Genomic DNA, 15,006 nt, shown 5'->3' with positions numbered 1-15,006 from the left:
TGTGCATGAGGCACATAAATATAGAGAAGAATATTTAAAAAATATATATTTTATCGATTTTTTACAGAGAGGAAGAGAGAGGGATAGAGAGTTAAAAACATCGATGAGAGAGAACCATAGATCAGCTGTCTCTTGCACACTCCCTACTAGGGATGTGCCCACAACCAAGGGACATGCCCTCGACCTGAATCAAATCTGGGACCTTTCAGTCAGCAGGCCGATGCTTTATCTACTGAGCCAAACCGGTTTTGGCTAGAGAAGAATATTTTATTATTTTGAATGTGGCTGCAATTTCCATCTAAATAAGTAATGAGTTCACCATTTAGGGTGGGGAAAAAAAACCACAAAACAAAACAAAACAAAACCGGAATCAACATTCTTATAAGAAGTTGTAGAGGGAATTTAAGTTTTCAATGTGGAACTGACAAAAAGAAGATGCATCCATAGTTTTTCTGTTCAGTACTTTTAGGTAACCAGTCAGAAGCACGTTCAAGTTGCCTCAGGTGATGGAAATTTATTTTCAGTGAACACCTAAAGGTTGCCTCAGCAGATACATATTAGGGATTTTTAGCAACAGAGCATCTCATCACTTGCCGATATGCATTGGCAGTTCTCAAATCTGTCTCTTACTGTCCATTCAAATGTGAGCTCCCATGTCTCTCTTTTCCAATGATGACCCATTCATGGCCAGCCTTCTCTTTGTTTCTACCTGACTTTATGTAGGCTTCGTTCTTTCCTTTTATTTTTTTCTTATATGATTTCTGCCATATCTACATGTACACTCTCTTAGCCATCACTATACTTAATATTTTATTTTATATTTTTCCATGAGTCACAATCTACTCCAGTCACTGTTTAACATGAAATGTTGCTGAGCAAATTCGTGAAACAAAACACCTCATAGCCTGCCTAACTCCTTTACATCAGATCTATAAACAGGTTGGAGAAAGTTGAAGATTTGAGATTAATGAGTTGTGAACAGCACAATATAGTGAGTGTATGGAGCATAGTGTAGTAGCCAGAGGAAACTCATGCAGCCTCTTTCCAAAGATGAAGGCCTTTCCAAGATAAGAACTGAGCATCTCAAGTGTGCCTCAGCTAGTACCATATAGCTGATGTGAAGAGAGAGCTCATCATTGTCCCAAGTTCATAAGTGGAAGTCAGGGAAGAAGAAGAAATCATCTTTATTCATATAATTCTGACTCTTTTGAGTATCGTAGAAAGAAATACTCAATCTAAATTATCTATAGAAACTTGACAGTTTTGCTTACCTATTGTGACTTCTTAAATGATAGAATGGTCTCAGGCTTTAATGAATTATTAATTTTTATAAGTATATATTTTCTAATTATAGCACCTAATATATATAAGAATATATGTGACATATATAAACATTATGAATGCTAATAATAAAATGTGAACCTGCACATCAAAAAGATAACAGATAACGAAAGATGTGAGGAACAGGTGGAACTCTTGTGCACTAATAGTTGGGAATGTAAATTTTTCCAGTCACTATGGGAAATATTATGAAGATTTCTAAAAATAAATAAATAAATAAAAATAGAACTATCATATCATACAGTAAACTCTCTTCTTTGTATATATATGATGAAAATAAAGTCACTGTAATGAGGATTATCTTCACCACCATATTTATCATAGCATTACACACACTAGCTAAGACATGGAAATATGTCTATCAATGGGTAAATGGACAAATAAAATAAAACTTTATTCTATCTATCATCTATAATCTATTTATTTATCAAGGAAGAAATCCTGCCAATTGTGCCAACATGGATGGAGTTTGTGACAACCCAGATGGCTTTGAGGGCATTATGTCAACTAAAGTGAGTCAAACATAGTCAAATATGATTTCACTTATATGTAGAATCTGCAAAAGTTAAACTCATAGAGAGTAGAATAGTGTTTGCCAGGAACTGGGGCAGGGGGTGGAGAAGAGTAAAATGGGAGATGTTGGCCATGTGCACAAACTTGTTTTTTTATAAGGGAGATAAGTACAGTTATAAGATGAATAAGTTTGAAGAATCTAATATACAGCATGGTGAAAATACTGTATATACACCTGAGTATAAGACAATAGATCTTAAATGTTCTCACCACAATAAAGTTACTTAGTATGTGAAGTTCTGGTGGTTTCAACTAACCTTATTGTGGGTAATCATTTTGCAATACAGGTATGTATGTCAAATCAACATCTCACATACCTCAAGCTTTATATGTCAATTACATCTCAATAAAGCTGGAAAAATAAAAATGTATATTTTTACTGTATGAAAATTAAACTAAGTTAATGGATAAGAACAGACTGGAAAACACTTGCAATTAAAAAATAAAGTAATATGCATGCACAATTTTTTCAGTTACTGAAAATAGATTAAGTACAAGGAATGTGTCACAAGAAAATTACACCAACATTACAAGACATTTTACTAGAGAGAAAATAACATAGCCAACATAAAACTGTTATCCTAAGTAGTAAGTAAGGAAATGAAAATTAAAACAGGAATTAGTTCTAGCCATTGAGAGAATAGGGAGCATGTAAACATAATGAAATCATGGGAGTATGAGAAGACATTTGCTGTACTTGCATCCGGCTAAAGTCTTTGTCTTAAAACTATAAATTAAAAAAAACACACACATTTGCCAAATGAAAATTAAATAACTTTAATGGGCTAAGCTGATTCAAATGGCCCCTAAACATATATAAAGGTAGTCATCATCTTTATTTGTGATTAAGGAAAAACATATCAAAACTATTATTTGTCACTGCACAACCACAATTAAAAAATACCAAATGTTGTCAAAGAGGTAAAGATGTTGCTTGTTTGGGTGATAAATTTGTAAAACCACTTTGGAAAAGTGTTGGACAGTTTCTACTACAACTAAGTATATCCATACCATACAACACAACAATTTTATACTTATGTATATTTTCAACACAAAGATATATATTTACACAAAAAATGTGTACTGGAATGGTCATTATAACACTACTAGAGGCCCAGTGCATGAAATTCATGCACAGGTGGGATTTCTAGGCCTGGCCGGCGATCAGAGCCCATCGGGGATGTTTCATCTAGTCCGGATTGGCAGCTGGTCTGGGGACCTGCCAACTGCAGGATGGGGCCTGCCAGCTGCCTGTCAGGTGGAGGGACAGAGGGAGGAATTGCTGGAGGTTTGTGAGCTCAGGGGAAGGACCAGGGGAGGTTGGCTGGCTGTGGGAGGTTGGCTGTGAGAGCTCACCGACCACCAGGGGGGAGCTCCTGCAGTGAGTGTCTGCCTCCTGGTGGTCAGTGCACATCATAGCAACCAGTCCTTACACAGTTCAGTCAATTTGCATCTTAGCCTTTTATTATATAGGATTAACAGCAGTCTGAAACAGGAAAGTACTAACAAACAATCAGCAGTAGAACAAGTAAACATATTGAGGTTTAGTAAGACAGTAGCATACTACATAGCAATCAAAGTGAATAAATTACAACTTATGTGTGAATTATTTAAATAACGAAGTTGACCAAAAGAAGCAAAAGCAGGAGTTAATATGTAATTCCATTTGTATAAAGTTAATATTATATAATTCCATTTATATTAAGTACAAAAATAGGCAATATTAATTTATGCTTTTAGAAATTAGGATAGGGCTTACTTTTATTGGTAATGGCTAGTAACTGGGAGCATGATAAAAAATAAAATGATCCAAAAAGTATTTTTAATTAGAAACTAATTTACAATCATATCCTTTGGTTTCTAATTAAACATATTAGAATAAAAACATATTTAAAATAATGTTATTGAGCTAGCTAGAATATGGAAGATATGAGTATTTGTTACTGAGTTAGCTGAAATGTGAAGATAAGGGTATTTACTAATGGAGATTAAAAAGGGCAACAGCACATGTAAAGTCCATATAAAAACTAAAAATGTGTGCACCCTATAACTCATTAGTTCTACTCTATACTCAAGAATAGTTGCACATATGCAGGAGGACTATACAAAAATATCCATTTCAGATTATTTTCAACATTGTATTTTAAAATCCTTTCTATCTACTAATAGGTCTTGACTAAATTAAATACATCATATCCATCCCATGCATAAAATATACTTTGTAGCTATTCAAATAATTAGATGTACTGACATAAAAAATACTGTGATATTATGTTTTTAAAGTAAAGGTAACTATTTGAAAAGACTAAAAGATATTAAAATTATAATTGTATGTCCTAATTATAATTTGATTGACATATAATGTAAATTAGTAAATCATCATATTCATTAACTTACCCATGTGATCACAATTAACACATTTATATCACAAAATGTTCATATTTGTAATATTAAATTTTAAACAGCCCAATGCTCTGTAAGCAATAATAAAAAATACATGTATATACATGCTCATGTATATAAGTAGCTAGCTAGAAAAATAGCTAGACAGATAGGCAGATAGATATGGACATAGATTATAGCTAGTTAACACACAATGTTTACCTCAAAAATAGGGACCTTAACAATACATTCCTTAAAAGTAGTGGTGGGGTAAATAGCATTTAAAATAATTACATGACTCTTACTCCAGAGTGGCATTCTCCAAGGGTAACAGAAGGCCAAATAATGGATTTGACATAAGAGATTTTGTGTTTAATTAATTACCTGGTGGTATAACCCTACATAGTAAGGATAAAATCAGTGTGGATTTTAGAACAGTTTTGTTTGAGCTGTCCTCTAACATGTTTAATAAATAAAACTTTTCCCCAAAGATGAATAAAACTCACCTTAAATATTGTTCCTCTCTCTTTCTCTCACTCCCTTCCTTTTACCCTTCCTCCTTCCCTCCCAATCTCCCTCTCTTCCTCGCCCGCTTCCTTCCATTTTGTATAAAGCTCTTTCCTGGTTCTGGCTACTGAAGCAGGAGGAGATAAGCTAGCGGAGAGTATGGCTGGAGCTCCCATATCCTCTGGTGTCTCCCAGGGAACCCGCAGTGCTCCCTCATGAACTCACAGCTTATCCGCTCAGGAAATGATTACAAAACTGGGTTTGGGTTTGTTAATGATTTAAGTTGCAAATTGCCTCTTTGCTACCTGGGATTCTGCTCAGACTATTAGAAGTAGAGTTGGATAATTCCCTCTCCTTACATTCTGACATTTTATTTTTATGTATCTGACTTTTTTTTTTTTTTTTTTTACAAAGAAAACTGAGACAGAAAATGTCACCGAAATGTGTGTATTTATAAAATTTTTATTTCATATTCTTTGTTCAAATTCTTAAGAGGATCATTTCTCAGATTTTTTAATAAATTCATTTGGAGGCCAGGTGTTGATGAGAATAACAATAGTTTGACATTATGAAAGCAGGTGTCCATATATATGACAACGTAGAGCAAAGAAAGCAAAGGTTGCTGAATAAGATGCACAAAAGGGTAGGAATATATAGAAGAGCAGGGCCTTGAGTTGGAAGTGGAATTTGAATTGGGCCTTGAAGCCAGTGGAGCCAATATAAGTAGCTGTAGAGCATGGCCTGGGACACCTCTTCCAGCAGGGAGACAGTAAAAGCATGAGGAAGTAGGGCCAGGGGAGCTGGGTCAGAGCCAGATCAATAGGAGCAGTCCAAGTACCCATCAGTAGCTAAGTAGATTAAAAAAAAAAAAAAAAAAAAAAAAAAGCTGTGCTATATTTTCACAGAATACTACTTGGACCATGAAAAAAGAAGAAAATCTTACCTTTTACAACAGCATGGATTGACCTGAAGATTATTATGCTAAGCGAAATAAGACAGTCAGAAAAAGACAAATACTATGTGATCTCACTTATATGTGGAATCTGATGAACAAAATACAAACAGAGGCATGGATGCATGGAACAGACTGACACCTGTAAGAGGGGAGGTGGGCTGGGGAACTGGATGAAAGAAGGTGAAGGAATTATAAAGTACAATATATTGTATATGTGTAACACATAGACAACAGACAATAGTGTGGTGCTATCTAGAGGGAAAGGTGGAGTGGGGGAGAGGATAGGGAGGTGGGGCAGAAGCTTTGCTCTGGGTGGTGGGAGTACGATGCATTGTGCAGATGATGTTTTGTTCAGTTGTACACTTGAAACCTGATTGGTTTTATGGACCAATGTCACCCCCATAAATTCAATAAAAAATAATAACAATAGCATCAAGATTCAATAACAAGAGGAAAGGAATATAGAGAGATTTTATGTACAGATGGTGCCTTGCTATTTATCAGTGAGCCATAAACAATTATCCTGGAAATATTGAGATTAATAGGCCCATTTAGTAAAAGAGCTAATTGTGAGAGGCATTGGAATAAATCTCAGCTGTTTTCCATGTGAAAAGTTTTCTCTAGGGCAATTGCATTTCCTACAGAGTTATAACCAACTCACTAATGCCAGAATGATTTTTTTCTACAATGTTGGGATGTTCCAGTTACGGGAACTGTTTTTCTGGAATTGTGTGGTTTATATGCAGAAATCCTTTAAACGTGGCACAAAGGGATTCCAATCACTCACAGCTTTTTCAGAAGTTCAGTTTCCCACCATCATCTGATATGCTTCAGGGCCTAATACAACCCAGCATGTTTGGGTAGTGGTTTCAAACTAATGATTATCCAGCAACAATGACCATTTGAAAGAGTTTAGATTTTACTAAGCTGATAATTGCAGGATTTGATACAGCTTCTTTAAGTCAATATGCAGTAAACAAAGCCAGGTAAAGAAGTTTTATGGCAAAGGGGGTTATAAAATAAAGCTGGATAATAGAAACAGAAGAATGAGTCCAGAAAACACAGACTCAAATTCTAGGTCCTCTATAGTTGGGTGATTCTGTACAAAGTCAATAATTGCCTTTGCCTCTTTTCTGTGGAATGGGGTTTAAGATTTTGTAATCAAATAGAGCCATATGTGGAATATTGTAGAAATAATAAAATATAAAAAGTAATATTAGCTTTGTGGGGTTTTCCTACAAATTGGGCAATTATGCTCATCTCATTCAGAATCAAGTACTAAGCTCTTTCAAACAGTGTGGCCAGTTGCAAGTTGTATTTATTTGACTACGTGTCAAAAAATTTTATTCTTTTGGAAAAGCTCATAGAGGATAAAGCAAAGCAAGCACTTATTTTGAATGCTATAATTTTACTTCTCACATAAAGTACAATGTATAATAGCAATATTACAGATGAAGCAATTTAGCAGAAGCATGGAAGAAAATTAAGCTAAATGTAATCTTCTGTATCTTGGGCTACTTATTTAAATGACAACCATATTGAACTCTTTTGGTTAGCTATAGCTAGACAGGGAAGATATTCACTAACAACTAACAGCATACAAATAACACCACCACCCAAAACACTTGGAATCTTACTAATAGTAATAATTGTATTTCCTCATGGCCATATATTAATCTAATCAGTAAAATTCCTCTTGTTCTACTGGAATTAGTTCTTGAAAAAAAGAAAGAAATTAAAATGGGAATGAATTTGGTAAAATAATCAAGAAAAAAATTAAAGGAATATTTACTTCACTGAAAGTCTAGGTCTACTAGTATAATCATGAAATTAACGCATAGTACTTGCTTCATTGTGTGAAGAACAGGCATTTTACTTCTATTTATTTCATTTTGATACTTCTATAGAGTGCAATAAATTTAGTACTAAAATACAATATGTGAAAGAAGTACAAAAAATAGCCCTTTTTCTTATTAGATTCAAAGACATGCTATTCATCTGTCAAACTGCAATACCAGTTTCTGAAATGTTTACTCTGAGCTTCTGTTCTTATATCCTCACTGATAGTAACAGACACCTTGGGGACATTTACCATGCTGCACTGGACTTGAATACCTAAGTCTTTTTCTGTGAAGGGCCAGATAGTAAATATTTTAGACTTTTGTGTGCCATATGGTCTCTGTTATGATTACTAAACTTGGTTGTGGTAACTTGGAAGTTTTAACAGACAAGATATCAATAAATGGTCATGAGTCTAGTATGTTTCAATGAAACATTATTTGTCAAAACCATGGGTTATAGTTAGCTGATACTGCTCTAAGCTATGACATTGTGGTGTCTGTCAGTCTAATATGAGAAAAAAATCCTGATGTGTTAACATAATGGAAAAGAATAGAAGATCTTAAGATACTGACATACAGATTCCAAAGATAGGTGGAGATGTCTAAAAGGATTAGTGGAATGGGGTGTCATGGGTGAGAAAAATGAATGGATGACTGAAGGAATCACGACCTGATTTAGGGAAAAGCAAATTAAAAATTTGAAGACTAAAGAAGAGGGGTTGCATACAGAGAAGAAGGGAATCTCCATAACTGGATGCACAGGGATCTAATTTAGCCATATGGTGGTTGAGTACTAAAGCATAGAAGCCAGGCATTTTTATATGCAAATTCTATATTTACTATTTGATCGACCCATTAAAAAACGGGAGCAACGACTTCAGGAATGTTTCTCTTCCTTCTCCAAATCTTTATTGTCATAGTAAGATGAAAAATACAATATTTAAAATGTTGTTGAAATAATGAAGGCACATAGCAGGCATTCAAAACATATTGGCCATTATATCTTTTAGGGGAAAGCTTATTTATGATATTAAATTGAAAAAAAATTCAGGGGACACTTTGTTGTTCTGTATTTAAGATTATATTTTAAAGTCTTAAGCTGTGAGGAACAAATAAAATTTTTTTACAAAAGTAGCATCCTGCTGTGAGTCATGAGACCTAACTATATTTTAAATTAGTTGCCGTGATCAATTTTCCCTCAGTCTGTTCATTTTTAACATAAGGTGAGACAATCAACCAAATATTTTTTTTTATCACAATATAAGTATTTTTTTACTGATTTTAGAGAGAGGAAGGGAAAGAGGGAGGAAGTAAGGGCAGAGAGAGAGAAGAGAAAGATCAATCAATTGTCTCCCATATGCACTCTAACCAGGGATAGAACCAGCAACTTGGATATGTTCCCTGAGCAGGAATTAAACCCACCACCTTTTGGTGCACAGGTCAATGCTCCAACCAACTGAGTCACACAGGCCCAGGGTGCAATGTAACATTTTGCATGGTGAAAGGAGAATTATGTTAAGATGTAAGCTTTAGGTTACAGTACTTTCTTTGCCACACTCCAGCTAAGCAGACAAAGATAAGTTGCTTAAATATTAGGAAATTGATCATTTTCTAATCAAGCCTAACCAGTGCTCATGGACAACAGGGGGCTGGGGGCATATGTGGGGAGGGGTTTGGGATGGGAATAGGGGGATGAGGACAAATGTGTGATATCTTAATCAGTAAAGAAATAAAAAAGACATATTTTTGTTAAATATGAACACTATGCAATGCATAATATTTTCTGATGATCTCTGTGTCCTATTAAGATCTTGAAAGCTGATAATGAAAATATATATATATATATATATATATATTTAAAAAATAACAAAAGTTAAAATATAAAACACCTTTGCATTTCAAGACTATCCACTATTCTAAAATTATATTATTGCTCAGGAGACTGCGCCCTTTTTTCATTCAGTGCTTCCATCTAACACATGCTTGCCTTGTTTTCCATTTTCTCTCCAGCAGCCTGTCCGCGCAGGAGGGGGTAAGGATACTGGTTTTGGTACCTAGATGGGGAGGAGGATGGGCCTATTCTAACCTGTAGAGGCTGAAGCAATCTGAGTATGAATGGAAACTGAAACAAAAGGCATCAAGGTGGATATTCATCATTTCACAACTGCTAGACAGGCATGGGCTGTAGGTCCCAGATAACATGTGAACAACTGGAAATGACAGAAGAGAGTTGGGGTAAAGGTGAAGGAAACAAATCCTGAGTCCTAGTACAGTATCTCAGATCATATTTACCTAGGATTTTTAATTTTTTTAAAGCTTGTATTTTAATCAAATATTATAATTTCTTTCAATTCATCAGATATAGAGTACGAAATGTTATATCACCATTTAGATATGGAAAACATATAATTCTTTGCAATTTCATTTCACCTTTTTCAAAATTTATGCAGAACAAAAAGAAATGGAGATGTAAGAGGATATATTATTTTCATGTCATCTGCATTATCCAGAATATAAGTTCATAGAATTAACTCATATGTGAACACTTAAATATCAATATTAAGAGAGAAAAAATAATTCCATTTAGAAATATGCAAAGCATCTGAATGGATATTTATTGGTAGAAGATTTACAAGTGGCCATTAAGCATATGAAAATAATATTATTAGTCTGTAAGGAAATGCAAATCAAAACCTAATGAGATACCATATTCCATGCACTAGGATGACAATAATAATAATAAAAGATATACAGTATAACAGTTGGAAAGGATATAGAGACATTTGTATCACTTATGCCCTGTTGATGGGAATGTTAAATGTATAGCTGCCTAAGAAAACAGTTTAACTGTTCCTCAAAAAGTTGCACCTAGTGTTATCATGACTCAACAATCCCACTCCTATGTTTATGACATAGACAGCCTTAATTTTTCCCTTAGCTTGACTAAACTTTAACTTAGACAGGTTTCTTCCTCATCATGGACCACTGATCTCCCTTTTCTTAGAGCATTTACTAATGAAAACTGTGTCCTTTTGGGATGTACACTTTTAACAAACCTCTTGCCAGTTTTAGAACCCAGGATGTCTGTCTCAAAAACCTGGGAGCCATTTATTTGAAATGTACTCATCTACGGAGATAGTGCCCCATTTCAAGAACATATACTCCTACAAAATTACTGATGTGCTAAGTATATGTGCAGAATAATCAAATTAGCATCATAAAGATAAAATTGTAGATATTGTTACCAAGTAATATTAAGAGACACGTATTAGTGTTTTTGTGCGGGGGGATGGGAGGGAGGGTATTTTAAGGGAGCAAATATATGTTACAGGCTAGACATATAAACAGGGAAATAAGAGCAAAAAATATAACACAAGTAGTTGTTTTTCTGTGATTTCTTTAAAACCAAGAAAGGATGAGCCGAAACCGGTTTGGCTCAGTGGATAGAGTGTCAGCCTGCGGACTCAAGGGTCCCAGGTTCGATTCCGGTCAAAGGCATGTACTTTAGTTGCGGGCACATCCCCAGTGGTGGGTGTGCAGGAAGCAGCTGGTTGATGATTCTCTCTCATCAGTGTTTCTAACTCTCTATCCCTCTCTCTTCCTCTCTGTAAAAAATCAATAAAATATATTAAAAACAAACAAACAAACAAACAAAAAAAACCAAGAGAGGATGAGAACTAGTACTTAAATAGACTAAGGCAGTGCTACCTTAGGGAAAAATCCCAGACTGAAGTTCCCCATAGCATGTTCTTGTTTATACTTGGCCAAAAAAGGATTAGTTTTCCTTAAAAGAGTTACTCTGTCTCAGTATCTCTTGGTATAAAAGGTGATAACCCCCACATGTAAAATTCAAATATTAAGTGATACAATATAGAACATTATTTGGGCTGTTAAAGGTATTCTGCAAACTGCTAATTATGTATAAATCATTTAAAATAGCTTATGCTGATACTTATTAGTAATATACTACACACTTGGAAACATAAATGCAAAACAATGTCATTTATTTATGTTGTGAGTTGACTTATGTGACTTCATCACTTAGTCATCAGCATTCAAAAAAAACTTAATTTAAAAATAATTAAATGTATTATTAATTTGTATATTACCTATGACACATGCTGAATGATAATTTAAGTACACCTGTATTTTTCTGCCTTAGTTTTCAGAGATTTATGGCAAATAGTTACCGGGGCTGAGGCACTCATCAAATATTGTTTATATATATATATATATATATATATATATATATATATATAGTAAAATGGGAAAATAAACTGAACAACATGGTTTTAATAAGACATTGTGAGGCACACATTGTGTACTTCCCTATAAATTTTTACCTAGTGAGAACCTAACGGACCATCCAGTGTAATGGCTCCTTCCTGTCAACAAAGGAAACATTTTAGGGCGCCTATTTGATATATCTAAATGGCCAACATCACTCCTCTCGCCCTTTGGGGCCATTAGTCAGTAAAATAAGCCATACTTAAACACAAGCAGTGTGGTTGATTCTGCCACATTCACTCTGACAACTGACATAGCTACTCCAGTTAAATATGATTAGTAGACATGTAGCACAGACATGTGAATATGCTGGACAAAGAAATCATTCATTGCCCAGGCAAGACTGAGAAGGATGGCCTGAGGTTTCATCACACTAGTCCAGAACAGCACTCCATCTAAAACTTAGGAATTATTTACTTCTGGAATTTTACACTTAACATTTTCAGACCCATGGGCCATGAGTAACTGAAACTAGAGAAAGTGAAACCACAAATAAGAAAGGACAACTGTGCATTTTTTAAAAAAATGAATAATTCTTCACCATTTCTCTCCATTTGAATCATGATTAGGGGCAGAGTTTATTCATTGCAGATACAGGTGAAAGGGCTTATGCAAATATAGTAATTTCCGTGGCTGCAGGAGTCTTAGCTCCACTGGAGGTTACAGAGTATACCTTCCTTCAGTTTTGGTTTGACCTGACTGAGGCCACATCTAAGCTGCCCTTTTCCTTCCGGTGAGAGGACATGGTGGATTTCTTGATGTCGTTCTCCATGTTTTGTTCACTCAAGGAGACTTTACAGCGGGTCTCTCCTAGTGATGCCGGGTTGGGATTCATAGTCTTTGACCTGCATCATTACAGAGAAGGACCTCTTTCCTCTTCCAATGACACAAATGTCCCAGGAACTCTCATTTATGAAATATTTCTCTCTGTACAGAAATATGATTGCCCTCCTATCATGCCACAGATCAAGAACCTATGACACTGTCTTTTTTGCCTACTGGATATTCAGATAGAGAGAACTAGAGATGGCTTGTGCAAATTCTGCTGTTTCCCATATCCTATTTATTTACCACCTCTGAGGTTTTCTATGGCCTATATCTGTTTCCCCAGCAACATATCAAACTCACACTGTTTAATTGGTGACCTGTGACGGATTCCGTCTCTTGGGAAATACAACAGCCTCTGCCATCGAGTATTGCAACTCATACAGGATCTCAGTGAATATCATTATTGGGCTAGGAAATTTACAAGTTATTTTACTTTCTTAGAGCCAAATATTATTGGTCCAATATTTTTTTAATGCTTCTATTCAAAATAAGGATTTAATTTCCTGTGGTTTGCCTCATTGCACATACATCTTATTTTAGTAGGAAAAATATATTTCATCTACATTGATTTATTCTTTACACAGCAAGTTTCTTTTGTGAAATTGAGATATAGCAACATCTATAGATATGTATATATTTGCTTATACATATATGTATGTTAATGTACTATGGTCATAGAAATATTTTATATCCTTATTGCAAGCATCACCCTAATAAGGATATAAAATATTTAAAAGACAATATAACCATAGTACATTAATGTATGCCTCACTACAATTTATTACCACCTCCCATAAGCAATCAATATCTTAATTTTATCACTTATAAATTAGTGTTTTCCATATATATATATATATATATATGTATATATATAAATAATACATTTAGTATTATATATATATATATATATATATATATATATATATAGAGAGAGAGAGAGAGAGAGAGAGAGAGAGAGATATGATACATTAAGTTCCTTCATTCAACATTTTTATATTTATCCATGTGTATATCAGTATATTATTCTTCTTTGTTGAGTAGAATTACATTTTGGATACACCACAAACTGTTTTTCCATTCTTCTGTTGATAAGCATATTGGTTATTCAAAATTGATTTTTTTTTCAGGTCTTAATTATTGACTACTAGTAAATTGTTAAATTCACCTCTTAGTTCTAGGTTTTCAGATTTCTTAAGGATTTTCTATGTAAAAATCCATGCTGTCTGCATATAATGGGGTTTTATTTCCTCCTTTCTACCTTTTGTCTTTTTATTGCTCTTGATAGTCTTATTACATTGATTAGGACTTCAGGTACAATATTAAACACAAGTGATGTGAATAGACCTGTTTAACTTATTTCTGATCTCAGGGGAAATTTGTGGCAAATACTTCATTAGCATGATATTAGTGGCAGATTTATTTTTATGCCCTTTATCAGGTTGAGAATGTGCCCTGTATCCCTAGGGATGTTAACTTTTCTCACATGATTTTTCTGGATCTATTGAAATGATGATATGGTCTTTATCCTTTTTTCTGTTAAGAAAAATTGCGTTGAACAGTTTTCTAATGTGAATCCAAACGTACAATACATTCCTGGAGTAAATCCAGCATGCTCACAAAGTGCTTCTACATTGATGATTGTATTGGCTGTTGTGATGGAGACTTACAGCTATTTCCAGGAAGGATACTTGTCTGTGAATTGCTTCTTATAATGTCAAGTTTTGGTATCAGGATGTTCTACCTTTACAAAAATGATTAAGTCTCTACTAATGCTCACAGTGAAGAGACTCTTCGACCTTCAGTGAGTTATCAACGCAGAGCTTTATCTCCCCCTTTCTTTCCAAACAACGCCCAAACTCTCTTCTCTTGGTTGCCAAAATCATTGGGGAATCAGTCTACACATCTCTGCCATCATTTACCAATTTCTTACTCACAAAAATGTCCAGTTTAACTTTTTAAACTGGAGTTCCAGCCCATAATCCCATTTGTGCCTCCTCCTATTACAATATCTATGACCATCTCATGCTTAATACTTTTAAAGTTGAACACACGCATTACCTCCAAGTTCATTTCTCCTCTGAGCTCTCAATATCTTCTGGTGGCAGCAGTATCATGCCCGTTGCCTAAACTAAAAACTATATATTTATATTTGACTCTTGGTTTCTTGTACTCTTTTAGGCACTCAATTGATGGAACCTGTCAATTGTAGCCATGCGATTCTTGTCATATTAAGATCTTTCTTTAAGTCTCCCTGTTCATATCTTTCTTGCTGCTTGCCCAGATTGCATTGGT

This window comes from Pipistrellus kuhlii, unplaced genomic scaffold (genome assembly GCF_014108245.1).
Source record: "Pipistrellus kuhlii isolate mPipKuh1 unplaced genomic scaffold, mPipKuh1.p scaffold_m20_p_13, whole genome shotgun sequence".
Classification (NCBI taxonomy): domain Eukaryota; kingdom Metazoa; phylum Chordata; class Mammalia; order Chiroptera; family Vespertilionidae; genus Pipistrellus; species Pipistrellus kuhlii.
The sequence above is the reverse complement of the archived record's forward strand: the minus strand, read 5'-3'. Positions refer to the sequence as shown.